Genomic DNA, 25,756 nt, shown 5'->3' on the forward strand with positions numbered 1-25,756 from the left:
GAAAAGGAGTTACTATTTCAGAAAACAATAGCAATGATACTAAAAATGTATTTGAATCGAAATTGCCTATCGGAAAAAATGTGCTGAGTAAAGTAGTTTTGACATGAATGTATTCAGAACTGTAATGTAGTCCCTAACGTTGTAGAACATGAGTTTCTCCTTCTTATTCTTTCTTGCCCTTTTCCAAATTACCTGGGATCAGCACTTTGTGTGGATTTAGCCCGGTTTTCTGGACGGATGCTCTACCTGACGCCAGCAATATGTGGTGAGAAGTACGTCGTTTCTGTGGTGGTTTGTAGAAATGTTGTGTACAAATTAGGATGTATGTTAAAATTAAAACGAACATCGGGCCCCCGAGCTACAGGAATTTACCAGACGTGGCTAAAATCCCCGGACGAGAATCAAAAATCAAGATGACTTCAGTTTCTGGGAGGGAGATGTGACAGGTGAATGACGTTGTCACTGTCACCCACAAGGAGACTGTCACGATTTGAGTCACAGACAGGAAACTTATCAGTTGAGGAATTATGCACGGTGGTGAGGACTTCCTTGGAAAACTGTAGATCTTTGATCACAGTGATTCAGTCTGTTAATCATTGTCCTTCTGTTCCCAAGGTAGAGGATTCAGTTTCAGCAAAGTTCGATAGAGCTTGAAGATGTCTCAATGGGACAAGTCCGAGTTGGCTTGAAATGAACTCCCGCCGAAAACAATTCCATTAGCACAACGTCTCTTGACATCTGTAGCAATTGAAACACGTCCGTGACAATAAAATCACATTTTTGAACCTTGCCAGATATTGTAATAGGAATTGAATTTTGGCTGAGAATTAATATTATGGATGCGGATTCTATTTTACAGAACTGGAGTGTTTATCGTAGAAACGGGTTAGGAACGATAGGAAGGGGGATATTCATACTGGTAAAAGAAACATTTGTAAGCTACGAAAACGTTAAGGATGAGAAACATGAAATTCTGGGTGTAAGACTTATCTCTATTGAAATTAGGCAACATGATGTTTTAGGGATGCACAAAACCGGCAAAACTAGCGTTGGCGATGATGCGGATAATCAGCTATGCGGGGAACGACACAGAAAATAGCATTATTGTAGCGGCTGATTTGAACTTACCAAATGTTAACTGGGAAGGGAATGCGAACGTCAGAAAGCATGACCAACAAATGGTGAAAACGTTAATATTGGGAAGGACAGCTGAATCAGAAAGTGATGGAACCAAGTAATATTAATGTTATTTGCGTTACGTCCCACTAACTATTCTTACGGCTTTCGGATACGCCGAGATGTCGGAATTTAGTCCCGCAGGAGTTCATTTACGTGCCAGTAAATCTACTGTCAACACGCTGAAATATTTGAGCACCTTCAAATACCATCGGACTGAGCCATGATCAAACCTGCGAGGCTGGGGTCAGAAGACCAGCACTTCAACCGTCTGAGCTACTCAGCCCAGTAATGGAACCAACTAGAGTGAAAAATATTCTAGACGTGATGCTAATATAGCCAGATGGCCTCTATAGAGAAACTGAAGTGGTAGGTGGTATAAATCATCATGTAGCGGTTTTTGTCACAGTTTAAAGAAATGTGATGGAAAGGAATGTTATGAAAATAGGAATATTGGGCAATACCATACGGTTGATAAGAGAGGCATGAGTAAATTTTAAAAAGCAATGGAAAATTGTACAAAAATAAATATAAACTGGCTATGAGATGGGTTTAAGGCAAATGCTGAGGAGGGTGATAACAGATACATGCAGTACCTTTAAAAGTGGTAAAGAATGGTATGGACCCAATATTTTACAGCAGGGAAATAAATAGCTTAAGAAGAAGATGCAAATTACAAAGAAACAGGGTTAGAGTTACTCAGGAGAGAACGAAGAAGCTTCCTAGGCAAATGAATTTAGCGAAAAAGTCAGCTAAGAATAACATGATGGCTAACGTAATTGGCAGCCATATGAATTTTAGGGACCGAGCAAGTGGCCATGCGGTTTGAGTCGCGTAGCTATCAGCTTGCATTCGGGAGATAGTGCGTTCTAGCCCCACCGTCGGCAGCACTGAAGATGGTTTTCGGTGGTTTCCCATTTTCACACCAGGCAAATACTGAAGCTGTACCTTAATAAAGGTAACGGCCACTTCCTTCCGACTCCTATCCCACCGTCACCATATGAAATATCTGCCTCCGTGCGATGTAAAGCAGACTGTTAAAAAATTTAAAACATTAGGAAGCAATGGTAGGATATACTGTATATACTCGTAGATACTTCTTTAAGGCAAAGCAGGTACCAGGAAAGACACTCCACGAATATTTAATGAACTATGGGAGTGTATATATTAGGACTTACAGAAGCCAGAAATACTAAGTCAGTACTAGGTAAAGATAGTTGGACATACGGATAATGACCAGATGGAGGAGGTGATTAATGGTGGCGAATGGCTGAAATTTACCTATGATAAAAAAAGACATTTACAAAATGAATAAAATGGGAAGGCTGGAAAAGAAGCCGGTATTTATAAGATTCTGGAGATATACGAATATTAAGACCCCGGGTTGGGATATAGTGCCGTATCTGAAATACTGATTTAATTACAGTTTCCATGAAGGAGCGATATCAAATTAACGAAGAGTTGCAATAGTGGCTCCACTGTACAAGGGTGAGGGTGATAAACATACAGCGGATAATTACAGGCCAGTCAGCTTGATATGAGTAGTATGAGCTATGTATGTTCTAAAACAATGGATGCTACGTCAGCATTTTCCCACGCTTTTGGAGGGAAATTTGAAATTGTGCTGTGTCAGCAAAACCTTTTGGTGCAGACAAGGTCACTGACGTGTGGTCAATGACGTAATTGTGAAGTCAAACCTTATCTACGTGAGCAGGCCTAACCTCACGTTGGTAAGGTTATGACGTCACGATGACGTCTTAACCTAACCTGCAGCCACGGAGGCTAACCTAACCTCATTGGGTTATTTTAGGGACCGAGGTTTTGGTTTCTTTTGGGAGGATGCAGAGGGCCCTCTCCTCCTTCCCAGGGGGCTACCTCCCTGTCCCTACCAAAAATAGGAGAAGGGTGAGAGAGAAATTACTCTCTCTATCTCTCTCCCCCAGAGGACCACCTCCCTGTTCTCGACCAAAAATATTGCCGGCTTCTTAGCCAGGCATGGCCGCCTTCCCTTCCGGGAGGTGGCACCCGATTTTTTCTTTCGGAGGGGGCGAAGCCCGCTCCCCCCGCGTGACCATCGACTCAATCTACGTGGCCTCCGACATGCTATAAATTTCTATGTAGAAAAGAGATAGCAGGGAAGAGTGGGAAGTGATACTGCAAGAGTATCTGCCTGTCCCCATGCTCAGCATGTTACCAGGCCGGATGTGGTGGTGGGCATCAATAGCGGTGTAATCGGGTAGTAAGGGTGAGGAAAAAACCACATAGGCTGAAATAGAAAGATGCCCACATGTAAAACCTGACATTTTGTAAATAGCACATGCAAGGATGTGGTTCTGGAGGGGTCCAGGTGATTGCGTTAAGTGGGAACAGGTATCATGCACAAGTCATAAGCCTATTCCTCGCCAGTCCAGTTGTTAAGGGGATCAGTCCTTCTGGGCACTGCTGTGGCTAGCCTTGCCGGTTCCGGAGCCATGCGTCAAGTACCACTAGGGCCCGCCGCACAGCGCCACCTCCTTGGGGTCCCTCGTACACAGTCTCCAATCTCGGAGAATGAGGCCAATCCCGCCTGGGCGGGGGCCTCCTGGATGGGGGTGGGTCATGATGCCGGGCCTCCTTCCTCTCTGCCCGCGCCATGGCCAGGTACACAGGCAACTGCGATGAGAGGCCGGGTGGCCCCCCGCGCAGTTGGCGCACACCGGCCTCTCTTTAAGTGCTACGCAGGCCGTGTAGTGGTGATCACCCCTACAACGGTTGCACCTCACTAAGAGCCCACACCGCTCCAGCCGGTGGCCCTACCTCTAGCAGCGGAAACACTGCAAGAGCTGCTGAGGGGGACGTTTAAGTTTCACCTGGTTGCCACTTCCCGCTGAGGTCCTCTCCTGGTTGGCTCCTCGGATTTCTGCTCTCCTGGGAGCGGTCGTAGGTTGCGGCTGGTTGGCCCTCTCCTGGTGGGCCGGCGTCATCTTCCTCCTCCTGGTCCGGGGGCGGCGTCGTCTCCTCCCCGGGGGTTCCTTCTCGGCAGGGGAAGAGGCCTCGTCCTGGTGGCCCTCCTCCCAGCCTGGTGACCCCGGGGCAGATGACGGTCCCGCTGTTTCGCCGTCTTCTCCCTCCTCATCAGTGGCGGTGGTGGCGTCGGTCGGTGCTGAAACCTGACTGCGTTCCCTGTCCTGTGGGGCGCTTATTTATCTCTGCACCTCGACTGACTCGCTGGCAGGCAGGGCCTGGACGGCAGCCTCTGAACGCCAGGTGGCGTCCTCCTCTACTGCCGTGGTGCCGTCCGCCGTCTGGAGCGCTTTCCTGGATTGCGCCCGGGTGATAGGCCCTTCCTGGTAGGCCTTGATCTGCGCCCACTTCGAAAAGGTGGTCCATGGAAGAGCGGTCTGCGTCCACTTCGCAGTGCCGAGCCGCTCAGCCTGGGTCGCACAGTCGCGGCGCCAGGGGGTGGCGTGCTCCACCTCCGTAGTGGCGTCGCTGGCCTCCAGCTGGGTGGCTTGGACTAGGTCGGTGTTAACCGCCCTATGTCTTAGCCTCCTTGGCGTCTGGGTGATGGCCTCCCTGGTCTCCTCCTGAGGGCGCCGGTGTTCGTCCCTGGCACGCCGTCCCTCCCTGGTAATCGGACGACCTGAAACAGAGTAGAGAGCTCCATCTCCACATCGTACATCCGCTCCTGGTCGTGATGCCTGATGATGAGGCCTCCTGGTAGAAAGCTCTCCATGGACTTGGTCGTCGGGTGCCTCCTGCCTCCCTGGAGAGGGCGCCGCACTCTGTCCAGGACTAGGCACCGCTCGGAATGAACGGGGCGGCCCAGCCTGTAGTAGACGAGCAGCGCCTCGTGATATATTTTACGGGTGTTAATTGAAAGCGTGTTTATTACAAAACTTGTTTTTGCTAGGGGCTTTACGTCGCACCGACACAGATAGGTCTTATGGCGACGATGGGATAGGAAAGGCCTAGGAGTTGGAAGGAAGCGGCCGTGGCCTTAATTAAGGTACAGCCCCAGCATTTGCCTGGTGTGAAAATGGGAAACCACGGAAAACCATTTTCAGGGCTGCCGATAGTGGGATTCGAACCTACTATCTCCCGGATGCAAGCTCACAGCCGCGCGCCTCTACGCGCACGGCCAACTCGCCCGGTATATTACAAAACTAGCTGATCGAGATTTTTTTACGTTTCGTGAACATACAATATAATAATCTACTGTCAACTGTTTCGTCATTATCTATATCAACTGTCAACATACAAAAGTAAAATTCTCTAATTTGTACATGGTCATAATCTTCAACACCTCGTGCTGTGGATCCGTGTAACCCTCGGAGAAAAAAACGCCGTCAGGGGGGTCGCACCCTTCCCTGTAGGGCTCCGCGTCTCCACCTCGGTCCGCGAAGCCTCCAGATCCGGTTCCGGCTCCTTCGGTGGTGGCGATGTCTTCAGTTCTGGGTGGTCCACCATCCGTTGCGGCGTTTGGTAGAAGTGGCCTCCCCTCTAGATAACTTCTGGCGCTAACCCTATGTCATAGGGAACGTTCCTGTTTTTCGCCGTGGTCATCCTGGTCCACCTGAAAAAGAAGGCGAGCAATGAAAAGTGCTCAGCTCTGACAAAAGCTCTTTCGGAAGTGTACCAATAAGTACAGTTGCCTGGCTAGCACTTAGAAAGTACAGAGCGCCTGGCGAGGAGAGGGACAGCGGAGCGGGAGGCACGTACGTGTTCTCGCTAGCGCAGTCAAGCTCGTCCTCGGTGGCACCCGATCTTTTTTTTTTTTTCTTCGGGGGGGGCCCCCGAAGCCCGCTCCCCCCGCGTGACCAACGACTCAATCTACATGGCCTCCGACATGCTATTATTTCTAAGAAGAAGAAAGAGATAGCAGGGAAGAGTGGGAAGTGATACAAGGAGTATCTGCCTGTTTCCATGTCAAACACGCTACCAGGCGATATTGTATTAGGTATATGGTATTGAAGTTTGGTATTGAAGGGTCAGGGAAAAACCACATAGGCAGAAAGAAGAAAGAGCCTACATGTAAAACCTGACATCTTTTGATAGCACATGCAAGGATGTGGGCTGGAAAAAGACCAGAGGTTGTGTTAGTTAGGAACAGGTAACATGCACAAAACATAAACCAATTCCTCGCCATTCCATCGCCTGGGGATCAGTCCGTCTGGGCACTGCTGGGACTAGCGCGGTCCTTGCCGGCTGCGGAGCCATGCGTCAAGTACCACTAGGGCCTGTCGCACGACTCCACCTCCTTGGGGTACCTCGTACCCAGTCTCCGATCCCGGAGAATGAGGCCAAGCCCGCCGAGGCGGGGGCCTCCTGGAATGGAGTGGGTCATGGCGCCGGGCCTCCCTCCTCTCTGCCCGCGCCATGGCCCTGTAGACTGGGCAACTGCGGTGGGAGGCAGGGTGGCCCCCCGCGCAATTGGCGCACACCGGCGCCTCCTTAAGTGTTGCGCAGGCCGTGTAGTGGTGATCACCACCACAGCGGTTGCACTTCACTTGGAGTCCACAGCTAACTTGACGGTGGCCCCACCTCAGACAGCGGAAACACTGCAAGAGCTGCTGAGGGGGACGTTTTACTCTCACCTGACTGCCGCTACCCGCTGAGGTCCTCTCCTGATTGGCTCCTCGGTTGACTGCTGTCCTGGGAGCAGTCCTGGGTTGCGGCTTGGCGGTCCTCTCCTGGTGAGCCAGCGACGCCTTCTGCTTCCTGGTGCGGCGTCGTCTTCTTCTTCTTCTTCCCGGGTGTTGCTTCTCGGCGGGGGAAGAGGCCTCGTCCTGGTGGCCCTCCTCCCGGCCTGGTGACCCCAGGGTAGTTGATGGCTCCGCTGCGTCGCCGTCTTCTTCCTTCTCCTGGCTGGCGGCGGCGGCGGCGTCGGTCGGTGCTAACGCCTGAGTGCATTCCCTGTCCTGTGGGGCGCACATCGAGGTCTGCAGCTCGACAGACGTGCTGTCAGGCTGGGCCTGGACAGCAGCCTCAGAACGCCAGGGGGCGTCCTCCTCCACTGAAGTCGCACCGTCGCGGCGCCAGGGGGCGTCATGCCCCACCTCCGTGATGGCGTCGCTGGTCGCCGGCTGGGTGGCCAGGACTAGGTCGGTATTAACCGCCCTATTCCTTAGCCTCCTCGGCGTCTCCCTGGTCTCCGTCGCGGCCCTGACTGCGCCGGTGTTCATCCCTGGCACGCCGTCCCTCCCTGGTAGACGGATGACCTGGAACAGAGTAGAAAGCTCCTTCTCTGCGTCGCGCATCCGCTCCTGGTCGTGATGCCGGATAATGAGGCCTCCTGGTAGGAAGCTCTCGACGGCCATGGTTGTCGAGATGATCCTGCCTCCTCGGCGAGGGCGCCGCATTCTGTCCAGGACGAGGCCCCGTTCAGAAGTTACAGGGCGCCCTGGCCTGTAGTACACGAGCAGCGCCTCGTACTCCGGGTCGGTGTGGCCTTCAGAGAAGAGAAAGCCGTCAGGGGGGTCGCACCCGTCCCTGTACGGCTCCGTCTCCACCTCGGTCTCCGGCTCCGGCTCGGGTGCAGGCGGCTCGTTCTCCTCCGATGCCCAGCAGTAGTCTGCTGCTCGCCACACGTCCGTATTCTTCTTCATCCTGGTACTCCTGAAAGAGAATAAGAATAAGCGAGCACTGAGAAGTGCTCAGCTCAGACAAAAGCCCTTTCGAAGTCGTACTAATAAGTACAGCTGCCTGGTTAGCACTTGAAAGTACTGAGCGCCTGGCAAGGAGAGAGACAACGGAGCGACAGGCACGTACGACCTCTCGCTACGACAGCCAGCTGCTCCTTGGCACCCGATCTCTCTATGCACTGACTTTTATAGCATGGTCGTGCGGGTGGGGGATGTGGGTGGAGCTTGGGTGAATGCTAGTGCGCCAGCGCGCTATCACCTCACCTTTCTCTCGCGGCGACTTGGCGAGTTACTGTGCGAGGAGGGGAGACATATCAATGTGCTCTTGCGGCGACTTCGTGAGTTAATGTAAACAAATGACAATCAGATCCCGTTATAGACATAACTGTGCTCTCCCGCAGCGACTTTCCTGAGTTACTGTAAAGAAATGTCTATTAGATCCCTCTAGAGACATATCAGTGCGCTCTCCCGGCGTATTCGTGAGTTGCCTTAAACAATTGATTACCAGATCCCGCTAGAGGCTTAAGCGTAGCTAAGAAGGAACGCTGCCTAGCAGCTAGTTGCTAAAAGGGGGGGTAACAGATCGCGCACTAGCAGTTAATTAACTGTTTTTCCGCTTGTTAGCGCATGCAAACAAGATGACTGACACGCGCTTTTGTAAGCGTTTTAATCACATTCATTCCCTGATGTCATCTAACCCTGTTCATAGGAAAAGGGAGGTGTGCGTGGATGGGGAACGGACAGCATGCATCCTCTACCAAGTAGCGGAAGTGAACAAGGTGGTAGCGAATTTAAGACATGTTATGTGTTACGCAAGCGCAACATCGTCAAAAGAAAGAAATGCATATGAAAATCGTAGTACCAGTGCTCGCTGTGCATAAGCCTTTTTAGGTTTCAGACTGCTGGAGCGAGAATGCCGTTACACACACTAATACACGTGTTTAGTCTAGCTAAAATGATTTGTCTCTGCATGTACAGAAAAACAGTAATAATTAATTTACTGTAGCTGATAAATAGTAGTAATAATAAACTTCCTTCAACTTATCTCATGCATTTCTGGAGAACACTAGATGTACTTATGCTGATGTTGGCTTCAGCAGGTCCCATATTATGGATTTAGGCCTATTTTACGGTCAGATGCCCTTCCTGTCGCCAACCCTACATTGAGGAATGTAATCACTATTGCATGTTCTGTACTGGTTGGTAGTATAGTGTATTGTCTGAATATAAAGGGAAAAGTGTTGACACAAGCACAATCATCTAGTCTCCGAGCCAGAAGACTTAATCAGACAAGAATAAAATTCCCGACCCGGCTGCGAATCGAACCCGGGCTCTCTGAACCGAAGGCTACAATGCTAACCATTCAGCCAAGGAGTCGGATATTAATAATATTAATAATAATAATAATAATAATAATAATAATAGAGGAGCCTCCGCGGCTCAGACGGCAGCGCGTCGGCCTCTCACCGCTGGATACCGTAGTTCAAATCTCGGTCACTCCATGTGACATTTGTGCTGGACAAAGCGGAGGCGGGACAGGTTTTTCTCCGGGTACTCCGGTTTTCCCTGTCATCTTTCATTCCAGCAACACTCTCCATTCTCATTTCATAGCATCTATCAGTCATTACTAAATCACTTTGGGAGTGGCTACCCCATCGTACTAATAGCCTATATCTGTTTCATTCATTCCATTCCTGACCCGGTCAATGACTGGAAAACAGGTTGTAGGTTTTTTCAATAATAATATACCGACTAGCGTTGGTATGAGAATTTCTTAAAAAAAAAACTGTCAAGCACATTGTACCTGCTATGGTCTGCTCTAGGCTTTACGTCTCCATCCAACGTTCAATCACTAACAACAGCAGCGTGTCATGCGCTCACTCCCTATAAGCACTGCTATTATTATTATTATTATTATTATTATTATTATTATTATGTCCGACTCATTGGCTGAACGGTCAGCGTACTGGCCTTCGGTTCAGAGGCTGCCGGGTTCAATTCCTGGCTGGGTCGGGGATTTTAAGCTTCATTGGTTAATTCCAATGGCTCGAGGGCTGGGTGTTTGTGCTGTCCCCAACATACCTGCAACTCGCACATTACACATAACACTATCCTCCACCACAATAACACATAGTTATCTACAAATGGCAGATGCCGCCCACCCTCATCGGAGGGTCTGCCTTACAAGGGGTGCACACGGCTAGAAATAGCCACACGAATAATGAATTATTATTATTATTATTATTATTATTATTATTATTATTATTATTATTATTATTATTATTATTATTATTACTGTGCCCCGTGCCGATTCCTCCCCACTCCTACGGTGAGTTGGTAGTGCGGTTAGGTGCAGGCAACTCTAAGCTTCTATACGCGAGATAGCGAGTTCGAACCCTACTGACGACAGGCATGAAGATTGTTTTCCAGTAAGGAGCCTCACATAAGTAGATGGGATGGCAGGACTCAGCTATGCGCCCGTAGTCAACAACCCAGGCTCTTACCTATTAAGCTGAACTGAGGTCAAGTAGGCGGATGGGAAGATTAGGAGGGTAGTGAAGGAAGAAGGAAGGAAGCGGTTGTAGCTGCCTAGTAGAGAATTGTAAAACCATAGACAACCTCTTCGAGGGTGGACAAGGTGTGAATCGAGCGCATCTCTACTTAGTTGAGCACCTGCGCCAGAGTTGACTCCGTTTCAGGGCATGTACCAATTTTCGAATTCCGTAACAGAGCTGCGAATCAAACATATTGTACATACTTTATGTATTGTCCTATAATAATAATAATAATAATAATAATAATAATAATAATAATAATAATAATAATAATAATAATAATAATAATAATAATAATAATAATAACAATAATAATACCGGACCTGAGCATGTGTCATACTAAGGTCACGCTGTTTTAACATGCCGTGATTACGTGGACATGGTTATACATGTTTAGACTTGTACGTTTACAAGGTCACTCTCTAGTAAACTCAAGCCTGTAAATATGATATAAGTGAGAATATTTTCCTTAGTCTATAGGGTACTATAGTAGAGATTAGAGCGCTTTATTCCATCATGACAAGAATATTAATAGTCGATGAAGAACGGGAACAAATTTGTGTCCAAAGAGGTGGCTCTATTGGATTGCACTGTGTTGTGGGCGCCAATTTAGTACTTAACCCACCTTTCCCTTACTGTCTGCAAACAGATGAAGACAAAAGGTAGGCACAATGGTTAGAAAAATATTTATATCTGGAGTGGGAAGGAAAAGGAATACCTTATCGCTTTCGAGCTATGATCATGAACGCTTATTTGTCAAGGGCAGAAATTGCTTTTTTAAAGGGTCGTGAAAAGAAGGAATGGCTGCGTAAGTATCTACTATCAACATGTGAAAGTATTGACATGCATGAATTAGGAAGTCCATCATTAAAAACTCTTCTCAAGGAGCATTGTGGAGAAACAATTAAACACTCTTTACGCCATGTGGGCATGCTCTTTGATTGGTTGCGTCGAAGTGTATGCCGGGAGGTGAGCAACACATGTAAATTACAGTGTCGAAATGATGAAAGTGTGAAAGAAACATTTGTAAAGTCATCATGTCATTCCTATCTGATTCTAAGTGTAACGCAGTTGAAAAGGCAATTGTAAAGTTTCACACTTTCAATAAAAAAAAATAAAAAAACTCTTTTATTGAAGAAGAGTTAAAAGCATTACCAAAAGCATTTCTAGTGAATGTAGCTGCAAATGCTGTAAATAAGAATTGGGAAAAAGTGCCTCGTGAGTAGAGACAAGATCCTGTTTTGTCAGAGCTTCAAACGTGTAGTCTACATCATGAACACATAAGTTTATCAAAGAGGCCTTCAGTGAGGCAATGTCGTTCGTGTCAACTGATTAAACTGTATCACGAACCTAAAACTAACGAGATGACTACTTCTGAACACTTACCATTGCTGCGAAAAAAGCAGACAAGCAGACTCAGAGAAACATCAACAGACGTGTTGGGAGAAAGGTAAAGAATCATGCTGGGCATGGGCTCTTCAATAAAGTAATTGGTCTTCTTGCGTTTGAGCTTCACCTTCCTACCTACCAATACTGTGGTCCTCTCACTAATCTCGATGTTCTCTTAGCGCGTGATGCTGCTTGCTTACCATGCTAGTAACGTAAGTTTATCAAAGAGGCCTTCAGTGAGGGAGTGTCGTTCGTGTCAACTGATTAAACTGTATCACGAACCTGAACTGAGACGTGTAGCTGATACAAATCTGTTTCGTCAGTGGAATAGGACGCTATGACGTCGACCTATACACCAAATACCCCACACCGAAACACATTCTGTTCAGCCACAGGGTTAGGAGGCCGGGGGCTCAAAACCGCCCGCCCCCCCCCTCTTAAGCTGACACCAACTCACTACACCGCACCTCTTAACATTACGTACACACACCACAAAACCTGTATATATGTACATGCCTGTGTACTACCTATATCCTTGTCCTAGATTATGTTATTACTATGTTGCAGATTTAGCCACCACAGGGAATCAAGCGAGGGAGGATTGAGAGAAGAAATACAACATGATGAAGGCAACACAGCCATAATAAGAGACGATCTAATCCAACCCCGCCCCCCGCCAGTGACAAAGGAGTGGACGAAAAACCCACCCCTGATAATACCATTTAACTATTAATTAACTTGTTGTACTTGTTTTACAGGACACGAGAGCGGAAAAGCAGCCCGCACTCTACAGAAGAAAAGTATTAATGTATATATGATAGGATGTGTGTATATAGTTACAGAGACAAGCGTGTGCCACCAACACCGCAAAGAAAGGATGTCATCAGGCGAGAAAGAAGATGCCCCTTAAAATAAGTAAGGCTTGGCACTACTCCCCTTCTCCTTAAAAGGAGACTTGGCACCAGGGACTGCTGGCTGCTGGACCAAGGGACTAACCTGTGGCCCAAAGCCCAGACGCCAGCTGACCCGAGCCGCACCAGGCAGTGACAAGAAGGACTGATTCCCCATAATAATTGACAAAAGCTAAGTAAATGGTTATGATTGCATGACACATACTCCTAACTAACACAACCTCTGGACTTTTCCAGCCCACATCCTTGCATGTGCTATCAAAAGATGTCAGATTTTACATGTAGGCTCTTTCTATTTTCTGCCTATGTGGTTTTCCCTGACCCTTCAATACCATATGTTAACATCATCCTACCAATACAAAATCGGCTGGTAACGTGTTTAACATGGAAACAGGCAGATACTTCTTGTATCACTTCCCACTCTCCCTGCTATCTCTTTCTACTTAGAACTAATAGCATGTCGGAGGCAATGAAGATTGTGTCGATTGCCACGCCGGGGGAGCGGGCTACGCGGGCCCCCGTAAAAAAATATCGGGTGCCACTTCCCGCAAGAGAAGGCAGCCATGCCTGGCTAAGAAGCGCGCGAAATTTTTGGTCGAGGAGCGGGAGGTGGTCCTCTGGGAGAGAGAGAGAGAATAATCTCTCTCTCACCCTTCCCCTATTTTTGGTAGAGGCTGGGAGGTAGCCCCCTGGGTGGGAGGAGAGGGCCCTCTCCATCCTCCCAAAAAACCAAAACCTCGGTCCCTAACATAACCCAATGAGGTTAGGTTAGCGTCCATGGTTGCAGGTTAGGTTAAGACGTCATCGTGATGCCATAACCTTACCTACTTGAGGTTTTGCCTGCTCATGTAGTTAATGTTTAACGTCACAATGACGTCATCGATGTGACGTCGTTGACTAGGTGTCAAGGACCTTGCCTGCAACAAAAAAATTAATAACTCAGCAAATATTCAAATTTCCCGCCAAAAGCGTGGGATAATACTGACGTAGCACCCATTGTTTTAGAACATACAAAGCTCATACTACTGATATGTGTTGTTTGTAAGCTCTGGGAAAGCATTCTTTCTTATTATACTGGGCACGTTTGTGAAATTACTAACTTGTTACTTCAGCGAGGCTCAACTTTCAGGATTCCAGCAAGATATAGCAGTATTTTAGATTCAGGAGGTCAACTGGACTGTATCGCTATTGAACTATCCAAGGCGTTTGATAGAGTAGATAATGTGAGACTACTGGCAAAAGTGAGTGCAATTGAACTAGACAAAAAAATTACTGGCTTGGTGACTATATTTCTAGAAAATATGACTCAGAAAATCAGAGTAGGTGAAGTAAAATGTGATCCTGTAATGATTAAGAGAGGTTCCCACGGGGCAGTATTAGCGGACATTTATGTTTTCTCATGTACAAATGATATGAGCAAAGAATGAAATCACAGATAAGGCTTTTCGTGGATGTTGTCATACTGTATAGAGTACTAAACACGTTACAAGGTTATGAGCAACAGAAAAAAGACCTCAACAACGTTGTGAGATGGACAGCGGGCAATGATATGATGGCAAATGGGATGAAATGTCAGGCAGTAAGTTTCACAAAGAGAAAAGGCCCTCTGAGTATTGATTAATATGTTGAAGGGATGTTAGTATCTCATGGAGATCACTGTATTACTTAGGTGTTAATATAAGGAATGATCTTCTTTGGGGTAACCATATTCACAAAGTTGTTAAGAAAGGTTACAGATCTCTTCGTATGGTTATGAGGGTGTTTAGGGGTTGTAGTGAGGAGGTAAAGTAGAGGGCGTATAAGTCTCTGGTAAGACCCCAAACAGAGTATAGTTGCACTGAAGGGTACCCACGCCAGGGCTACTTGATACGAGAAATAGAAAAGATCCGAAGAAAAGTAGCACGATTTGTTTTTGGTGATTTCCGACAGAAGAGTAGTGTTACGAAAATGTTGCATACTTTGGACTGGGAAGACTTGGGAGTAAGGAGACGAGCTGCTCAACTAAGTGGTATGTTTCAAGCTGTCAGTGGAGAGACGGCCTGGAATGACATTAGTGGACGAATAAACTTGAGAGGAGCTTTTAAAAATACGAAAGATCGTAATACAATATGAAGTTGGAATTCAGGAGGACAAACTGGGGCAAATATTGACTTATAGGACGAGAACGAGGGGAATGGAAAGACTTATCAAGGGAAATGTTCGATAAATGTTCAAATTCACTGAAAACGTTTAATAAAAGGTTAGGAAAACATTAACTGATGGGAAATCTGCCACCTTGTGGACTGCCAAAAATGCAGATGATTGATTGATTGATTGATTGATTGATTGATTGATTGATTGATTGATTGATTGATTGATTGATTGATTGATTGATTGATTGATTGATTGATTGAAAGTGACTTCTGCCCAGAAAGGTATTCTGCAGTATTGGAGCGCCTCGTGGCTGCGTTACGACATCCTGGACTCTCATTACCGGGTCTGCTGATTCTCATATCAGACTGCTCCTTCCTCGATCTCACGATAATGAGTGAAACGGATTTCCGGCCCTCAGTCTAAAATTAAAAGGATTGAACTGACCAGGAACCGAACCCGGCACGCCATCCATACGCAAATAAGCATACAACATTATTATTAGAACTAGGTGTGCCGAGCGAGTTGGCTTCATTGTACGAGTCTTGTAGCTCAACGCTGAATTCGGGAGATGGTAGGTTCGAACCCCACCATTGGAAGCCATGCAAATGTTAGTTCATAACTTTTAATTAGCAAATTACGTGATACAAAGCATTTCAGTACCGCCGTATTGAGTGACTCAGGCGGTAAATTTGGCGGGTTTGATCCCATCTGAGTCCGGTGGTGTTTGGAGTGCACAAATATGTCAGCCTTGTGTCTGCAGATTTACACCCACGGGAAAAAAAATATTTAGGCACCTTGACGTCTTTGAAGACCATAAAAATAGCTATAGTGACGTAAAACCAATAATATTATTAGTTCTTTATTACCAGGAGCTAGTGTATTTTGACTAACAACACGGCTTATTATGAATGTTGTGATGAATCAGTGACTTTCTACCCTGTTCTCAATAAATGGATTCAGCGGTAAACCTCTGACCAAAAGTGAACGAACATTAGAAATGGGGTACTTGTAATAACTGAGACGAAGTCAAGGGGCGACTTTTGTGTCAAATATCGGTCAAAAACTTGAATTTGTTTTCTGCCAGAAAAACATTCAGAGAGGTGGTACTGAACCCATCATTCACAGTCATCAAAAGGGACCCTAAAACTTCCTAGTCACCTAGCCAAGAGATACGTTATTGGGCAAGGAGTATCCATTTTTGCTTCATTACTTGAGGAGCACCCTGTATCTTCTTCATGTTTCGTACCCACGAGGCAAGAGCGTTGAGGTTGAATTGTGATCTCCTTGGGCAGGAAAGGAATCCAGATTTATAAGATTCTAGGGGAGAATTTCGGATGGATTCGAGTATGCCCGTGACTAATTTCTAAAATACGATGATTATACAGATGTAAATTGAAACTTGGATTGGTACAGTGGAACGCCCATTAAAATGGCAGGAATTATCATGTTGTCAATTCTCTTCTGGCCAAAGATGGAAAGATTGTGATTGACCGTGGGAAGATTTGAAGCCACACGTGTCTGTCATCATAGTGGGAGAAATATATTTATCCAACCCCCGCTTCAGCATTTTTAGACCGTTTAGAGGCAAATTAAAACTATAAAATCATAAGATTCATATTCCTCGAATTTTTCTGAACATCATGGGTATCGGCAACAAAGATGAGACCCGTGAGACAATAGAATTATATAATGTGGTGAAATTTTCCTATCACTTTCGCGCGCTAAAACGCAGGCATACTAGGATTGCTGACTGAGGCTTGAGCATTCTATCATGGGCAGTTCGTGAAGTAAGACCTGTTTTCCTGTTGGTCATTTATTTTTGTGCGGGTGGTGTGGGATACTCAAGATTGGCCATGGTAAGAGTGAATACCAGCCTAGCAGTAGTATTGTAAGAAGTGGTGGAGTGTGAAATGAAATAAATACTCATATTCGTGTGATTATAGATTTTGCCCGTGTTTGGCGAGGGATACAATATAAAATCAACGGCAAATCTCGGCATGTTAATTTCAGTATATTCCTCCTGCCTGTTAAATATTAAATTACGAATAAGAGGTGAATTGATAATATCTGTTATAACTAGCTGATGTACCCGTGCTTCGCTACGGAATTCTACCTTGTATACAGAATTCTAGGTTAGGTAGTGTACACGTTGTGAGTAAGATTGTATGAAATTGCATAGCTCTTAACGTTACCCTAGAAACGCGACGGGTTAGTCACCAAACACCTTTTCTCATATGAAGACAGAGTTAGGGAATTTTCACTGCAATCGTAGACCCGCTTGCATACCGTGAGTCACAATCAGGTTGGAGAGCTTTCATTATAATGGTAGACACACTCTCCACCTGCCATTTTACATCCTCAGAAAGATTTTCATAGTGGTTTTTCAAACTGAAATGGACATACATTACACTGACGTCAGTAGGAGTGGCGCGATCAGAAGCAATTCTTTCATATGAAATACTCAATCAAATGAAAAACCACACATTTTCTCACTTTTAACGAACAGGACTAAGCTGCCGATCTAACAGTCCAAAGTTCCAGAGCTGGAATGACCAAGCCGCAGACTGCCGTGAGTCGTGAACACTCTTCGTCCGTTTTCGGCGGGGAGGGGTTCGATAGTGGAGACTCCCAAGGGTAAAAACTAATCTGTTTCCTAGGAGTACCCGATTAGTCGGAAAATATCAACTCACTACACTGGTGGCGGAAAAATCGATCTGATGTGGAGGCAAGTTTTTTCTGCTACCCAAAAGAGAAATCCCCTCTTATCTGCTAATCTGGAATAAAATGAATGTAGAATTTAATAAAAGTGAAGAGGAAGAAGCTTTTCATAAGAAACGGCTCTTTTCAGGATTGAATTTTGAGTTATTTAGTGAATAGTGGTGCTATAATTTGGAATAGGCCTAAATTGGAATTCTAGACTAGGGTCTCTCAGGGTGCATGCGCCTGGTGCACGCACTGTGCGCGGTGCAAAATACGACTTCGCTTGGTTGACCAGAGTGCAGACCCCCACTCCTCGATTTTGAGCAATAGCGCTGTCTCTCTCTTTCCCCACGCCTGTCTCGCTCGCTCCCCCTGTCTCCCTCTTCCTCACTTGCTCCGTAGCGTTCCAAATCCGAGCTGAGTTGAGCTGAGATGAGCCGAGCTTAGCCGAGTAGCCCAGAGACGAAGCGTTGGTCGTAACCGAGCCGAGCGGGACCGATGCACTGTGCACAGGAACTCTGCACCGCTGTTTGTACGCGTGAGATTTTGGGCCTTTGAGAGGCCCTGTTCTAGACTATGCCATACTACTACTACTACTACTACTACTACTACTACTACTACTCTCCTAAGTGAGCCTCTGCCTTAAATATGCCCACTGCTCATTCAAAACAGCGCGTCAGAGTACGAATAGAATAGCTGAAATACTATGAAGAACCATTGTGTTACGTACCAGCTGTATCAGGAAATGTATGAACCAGAGGAATGGCATGCTAAAGAAGAAAGTGTTCTAACTCCCCGGCTATTTCCCGCCAAAATTCAGTCAGTCTATTATACTCGGTACCCAGCAGTAATCCCATATATCGGAGTTGAGAGGCAACATAAGAGACAAAGAACATCACAACAAACAATGGTCAATGTAATGTTGTTGTTGATCAATGTTATGCGTTTTCGATAATGTTGGCCTTCATATTTAGTTTCCTTCCGACCGGAAATTGTATTCTCTATAACTTTTGTTATGTAGTATTTTTCGATAGGACTAATATCATAGATATTTAAAAATTACATTTTAGGCGCCTTCGCCTAAACTACAATTTCATACAGGCTGAATAAAATTGTTTATAGCTTAGACTGTAGTTTCTTATTCCCCGACTCTATATACCGAATTTCATTAAATTCTGCTTACCCATTTTCTCGTGGCTCGGCTTTGATATGAACTTAGCAACAAAATACAAATTCATGAATATCTGTATTATCATAGCCGGTACGGTAAAAATGCATAAGGCATAAATGGTTGGAAATTTAATTTATATATACCTTTGGTTATGTAGTATTTATCCATACGACCACTAATAATATGAATATTTGAGAATTAAATTTTATGCTTTCCACTAAACTACCATTTCACTCGGCGTGAATACAATTATTTATAGCCTAGATTGTAGCGACTTAGTTCCCGACTTTGCATACCGATTTTAATTAAATTCTCTTTAGCCGTTTTCTAATGATGCGTGTACATACAGACAGACAGCCAGCCAGACAGACAGACAGACAGACAGACAGACAGACAGACAGACAGACAGACAGACAGACAGACAGACAGACAGACAGACAGAAAAGTAAAAAGTGCATTTCCTTGTTACTGTGGACATGACCGATACAGAAATACCGTTCTTTTCAAATTCTGAGCAATGTACAGACAAATCTCTTATTTCATATATATAGATTGTACAGTGTTTTATGTAGATAGCATATAAAGGTAAGAATATAGGAGAAGAAAAGTGTGAAATAACATTGAAGATTCACATATATTTGTTAAGTATTAACATTTTCAGTGTGAACAATGTAAGAAATAAAATTGAATAATGTTGTTAATTAAGAATCTCCGAGAAGAAATGTGTGAAATTGGCATAGTGTGTGTCAACATGTTTTGTTAATCCATAGTTCAGCGTTCGGCGAACGGCAATGTCTGATGACATGCCATTGCTCATCAAAAATCGAGGTGGGTGACATGATTCGTATTCTCCAAAGTGTATTATGCATCGTTATGTTCTGTGTAAATAAGTTTCAGGCCGATAGATTGTTGTTTTCTTTGCTTTTGTGAAAATATTAAGTGCTGTGTGGCACACAGATGTTTCGCGTGTGGTCAGTAATGAGAAATTCACGTAGTTTTACGTTAAAATCCCAAATTTAAGGCGATTATTTTAAATTGGATTAAGGGAGGTATCGGTTAAAGATAAGTACTATGCCAGTTTGTCGTTAAGGAATTAGTGTGTCAAGGTTTCGTATCAAATTATAATGTACAATGTAGTTGGATGTTAGTAAAATTTCTTTTGTAGATATCGGATAGAGATATCGGCGTGATATTCCTGTCATTTGAAGTTTGATATTTGTTAGAAGCTCGTTGCGGTAGTTTACGTAATTTTAGTACGACAACTAATCTGTGAAATAAGCCACGATATGAAAAGGAAATATACAGTAAAATAAAATGAGATCAAGATGGGCCACATAAAATTGTGTAAGATTACTTTGATATCAAATATAAATCCAATAGCCATGATGAGGGAAAGACGAACCAGCAGCGACAGTGTTAAATAAATGAGTGCAGTCGAATTCCGGGATGATAAGGTAGTGAATGGATTCCGGGACGATGTGGTGTCCCTAGGAAGTAATGAGTTAGTGCCCTGGGGAAATAATAGTGAATGAGTTCCGGGATGATGCCCGAAGAAATATTTTAGAATGTCATGAAAGGCATTTGCAATGTCCAGGGTTCGAAGACCGTTTGGTCCTAGGAATTATGTGATCTCAAAAGGTTGGATGATATGAGAAATATATTCATTTGATATGAGTTTATTGTAATCTGGCTTGTTCCAAAGTGATTCCTTTCATGTAGAATTAAAGAAGGTATAAAAACGACAGACCGAGCTCGATAGCTGCAGTCGCTTAAGTGCGGGCAGTATCCAGTAATCGGGAGATAGTGGGTTCGAGCTCCACTGTCGGCAGCCCGGAAGATGGTTTTCCGTGGTTTCCCATTTTCACACCAGGCAAATGCCGGGGCTGTACCTTGATTAAGGCCACGGCCGCTTCCTTCCAATTCCTATCCCATCGTCGCCATAAGACCTATCTGTGTCGGTGCGACGTAAAGCAAATAGCAAAAAAATATATATATAAAAAATAACAACGACAGGTGTGAGGCGACTAGAAGAATGGCAAGCCGTTGGCCCGAAGAGATGCTATATCTTTAGAACACTGCTAGCCTGTTATCAGATATCTGGGAATATTTAAGAAGGTCAAAGGAACAATAGTTTTATGTAAACCTCGTAAATGATATACACAATGTGTTGTATAGCGGATTAATGGTTTTGAGAGGTGGAAGAGGTTGGTACGGTGAAATCTTGACACAGTTTTGTTGTGGCAGTAGAATATTAGTGTGGGTTGTGGCGAATTTATCGAATGGTACAGGTAAATGACGACACTCGTCTGTCACGCATCAACAGTTAAGATTTGTGGTTTAGTTATAAGTAGACCTGGGATTTTAGGCTCTAAAAATTAGTTTTAGGCGCCTAAAATAGGCTTTAAAAACAAGTAAATCGACTTTTAAAAGAGAAAATAGGCACTTAAAAATGTATTTAAAATGTGTGGATGGGCAGTAAATAGACTTTATAATATTACAATATACACTTAAACTGTAACGTGATACTTTTTTACTTTAACAAAAGTGGTATCCCGATTCTTAACAGAAATAATTGCAAAATTAAGACAGAATAAAAAAGACACTTATCAAAACAATATAAAAAAGTCATGTGTCAAAAAGTTATGGATTATATGATATATCATTATCAGTACTGATCTAAAACCTTAATACTAAAATCACTTACACCGTACACAATTACAGTACAATAATCTTCTCCAAATTTTCCACAGTCAGGCTGTCTCTTTTGTCTGTTAAAATCATTTTGAAAGCAGAAAAAGAGGGCTCCACACTCACAGATGTTAGAGGGGCATAGAACAATTTACATACATTTTTCAATTCAATTTCACTTGGTAAGTCTACCTTTTCCCCATCCATTACCTGATGTACTCTTTTCAGCACTGAATAACCTGGGTTCTTCTGCAGTACACTGGACCACTTGTCTCTTATTTTATCCCCTACCTTGCCCCTAGCACTTTGTATGTTATTCTCAACTTCCTCAATTACAGAAAATTGCTGTTTGAGACTGTTTCCTTTTTCCTCCATTTTTGTAATGGTGACTGTAAGAAATGAAAAATATGCCTGAATATACGCAATGTCTCTCTGAACACTGGAACAATCATTTAACAGCTCTTTGACAGACGACACACATGCAGCGTTGTCCGTTAAAGGCAAATTGTCTATCACAGTCATGATTTCCTCAAGATGTTCTGCATAATACTGGGCAGCTTCCATCCAGGAACCCCAACGGGTGATGATTGGCTGTGGTGGAAGGGGAATAGAAGGGAATTTCTCTCGAAAGATGGCTATTCTTGATTAAGCCTTACAGAACACTTTTTTCATTGCTGAAATGAGAGAATTTACTGCAGGAAACTCGGCCCTAACGGTTTCTGCGAGTCTATGCAAGGCATGGGCCAAGCAAGTAACATGAATTAAAGAAGGATAGAAAGTTTGAGGAGAGGTGCAGTGGCAATCATGTAGGAAGCAGCATTGGAGACAAGGAGAAGGACTTTAGAATCATCAACACTCCCAGGATACAACAATTGCAACCCCTTGTTGACGAAGTATGCAATGCTTTGACTATTGACTTTCTCAAGCTGTTTAGAGCAAATAAGGTGAGCGGTGGATGCCTGATTGGGTTCCAGTTTTCCTACTATAAGGTTACCAATGTACCTGTCCACGGATTCGGTGGTTTCATCCACACACAACCATATGCAAGACTCCCCATTATCCTCCCTGATTGATAAAATGACCTCATTGTAACAAATATCTAAGTAGTTTTTCTTTAATGCAGATGCTGATGGGATGTGCTGCTTAGTGTATTTCTGTAAATAATCTCTGAAAACCGGATTGTGCACAGCATTCCAGGGGATATTTGCTGCAACTACGGCTCTACACATATCAGCATAGAAACCATTATGGGTTGTAGGAGATATAGTTTATGTGAGCAGAGTCTGTCTAATGTTACTTTTCATGGCTGCTTTCGCTTTGTGACTGAGGGTATCAGCATGCTGCTGAAGGTGGCATTTTTTCTCATGTGAAATCTAAAACACAATAAAGTTATGTCAATTAGAGACTAAGATGAGGAATAGAAAAGGTGAGCTATTGAATAAAATATGTAATTTTGAACTATTTAAATTAAGCCATTACTACTCTAAAGTTAATTAAGAACAAGAACACTACAGTCCCCGAATGGGCCTTGGCTTTCAATAACGGTTGCTGCCCAGCTCATGGCCTGCAGATATTGGGTGGCGTGTGGTCAGCACGATACATACCTCAGCCGTATTGCCTTGCTTCCGTGACCCCTGCCCACTGTAGCTTCTCAATTGTCCTCACAATGCTGAGTCAACACCGTTTCAGACGTCATAGATTTCTAAATTACTGCCGGTACTGGAAATCAAACCCAGGTCGCCTAGATTAGGTCTCTACAATTAATTAGAAGAGCCAATATCAAAATCTTAGTTTTAGATAAATATGAAATTTAAGATATATACACATACCTGTTTATTGCAGTACTGGCAGAAAATAATCTTGCCATCAAAAGTCATCCCTGGAAATTGTACAAGCCATTGTTGTATAAGCGCACTCTTAGATGATTTCGTCTTAGGCATGATGGACTGTATTCACTTAAACAGATGTTCTTTCACTGGCGACTTGACACAGTATGTCCCTTCTTACTACCTGCTCCTTGTTCTTCCTAGATAATCCTCCCCCTCACCCCGTCACTCGACACAGTACGTCTTTTACTACCTGCTCGTTGTTCTTCTGAGCTAATCCTCCATCATTCACTCAGCATTCCATTGGTGGCAGTTGCCTAGGAAGAGCACATTTCTGTGAAAAACCCACCCTCTGCTGATCTGCTCGTTCCAGGGATGTCCATTGTGTGATTGTAAAAATTACAGAAGTTGATTTTTTTAATGTGGAAAATAGGCATTTTTAGGCACTAAAATAGTAAAATAGGCTCGGAAGGTCCAAATAGGCATTTTAGGGTACTATAAAATTCTATTAATGTAAGGAATTTATCACGAAACGTCAACATATTTAAAGCAAAATCACGTTATTTCGTAAGGAACGAAATAGGCATTTGCCTTAAAATCCCAGGTCTAGTTATAGATGGTATCGGTTCTGGTTGTCTGATGGACCATCATGTTATTTGAGTTGTACAGCAGTGATCTGTTAAAACGTAGTCCTTGCGGCTAGACTCACACGTATTTTTATTAGTTGGTTAGTGGGCCACATGGATAGTTGTACGTAATGTTAATATTCTTAGGGTTAAAAGGACGTAACGATGCAGAAAAGATTTTGTCATGGTATTATTTCCATACCTTGTAATAGCGAAGAGTTAACATCCACCGCGGGAGAGGTCACTAATTTACAAAGTTAGTTTATGTCTGATGATAGTTGTTTTAGCGACATTCATGAGTTCCATTAGATGGTTAGCTCAGGTTGCAAGGAAAAATGGTTAGTTTTTGTTCCAGTGAGAGTTAACATTTTGTGGACAATCATTACACGATCAGTTTAGTCTACGATGATAGAGGGTTAGCTAAATTTTATTGGTGATGATCACTGAAGTTAAACGCTCGAGATAAAATTTAATTCTGTTTATGATAGTACTGATCATAGCTCTCCAGTGGTCACGATGATAGTGCTGATTACTGAAATATATACCAAATCGTTCTTTTATATGTGTGAGATGTTGCTCGTTGTTTCTTACCACAATAGTGATCATGATAATTTTAATGAACTATGTTTTCCACATTTTGATGAAGACCATTTGTTTAATAAGTTCGCGTTAGTTGCTAATGATAACATGGTGATGCTTATTATGACACCGTCCATTCACGTTACTATTTTCAGTCCACTTTTGTTGGTACCATTCATGAACGGTAGGATTAAATTAATTTAACTATTATTCAGTGAAGCGATAAGATTAATTTTCAGAAATCTGTGCTTATTGGTTTATACGATTTAAATTGGTCGTTCATAAACTAACATAATCTGAAAGTTATTTTTGTGTTAAATTAAATGTATATACATGTTTTTAATTACATTTTTAGAATATTGCAACTCAGTGTAACACTATTCTATACAATTTCAAATAATTAATTGTCCGACTCGTTGGCTGAACGGTCAGCGGGCCTTCGGTTCAGAGGGTCCCAGGTTCGATTTCCGGCCGGATAGGGGATTTTAACCTTAATTGGTTAATTCCAATGGCACTGGGGCTGGGTGTATGTGTTGTCTTCATCATCAGCTCATCCTTATCACGACGCGCAGGTCTCCTACGGGAGTCAAATAGAAAGACATGCACGTGGCGAGCCGAACCCGTCCTGGGATATCCCGGCACTAAAAGCCATACGACATTTCATTTTCAATAATTAATTAATAAAGTCACTTTATTTCTGGGTGTCTGGTTGTGACACAACATGGTGCGATCATGTATTTTACACAGATATTAGGGATTGAAAACACTGAAATTTGGAGCACCATGCCTTGACAAGGAGCAAGTTAACCTGTGAAGTAACTGCTTTTTTGTGTACAATTAATCGGTACAAATATAGCCGCAGGTTGTTTCGGTTCAATTAAAGGGTCCAATCGGTGGTTGATGATATCCTACGTGGTATTTTGTGATCGGTGGATAACCTTAGTTAAAGAAAAATTCGGTGTCCGGTTACGGAAACTGAACGTTCACGGACCAAGTGAATCGACCAACGACGTTACTTGCAATCCCATAGTAATTTTCAGGTTTTTCTCTTTTCTTGTTGCCGGCCTGAGTGGGTCAGGCGGTTAAGGCGCTGGCCTTCTGACCCCAACTTGGCAGGATCGATCCTGGCTCAGTCCGGTGGTATTTGAAGGTGCTCAAATACGTCAGCCTCGTGTCGGTAGATTTACTGGCACGGAAAAGAACTCCTGCGGGACTAAATTCCGGCACCTCGGCGTCTCCGAAAACCGTAAATGAGTAGTTAGTTGGACGTAAAACAAATAACATTATTATTATTATCTTTTCTTGTTCTTGTTCTTAAATTCTACTCTGGAATGGTAATCAACGTTTAACAATAAAACTCATTTTTCTGAGGTCTTCAT

The sequence above is a fragment of the Anabrus simplex genome, chromosome 2 (genome assembly GCF_040414725.1).
Source record: "Anabrus simplex isolate iqAnaSimp1 chromosome 2, ASM4041472v1, whole genome shotgun sequence".
Classification (NCBI taxonomy): domain Eukaryota; kingdom Metazoa; phylum Arthropoda; class Insecta; order Orthoptera; family Tettigoniidae; genus Anabrus; species Anabrus simplex.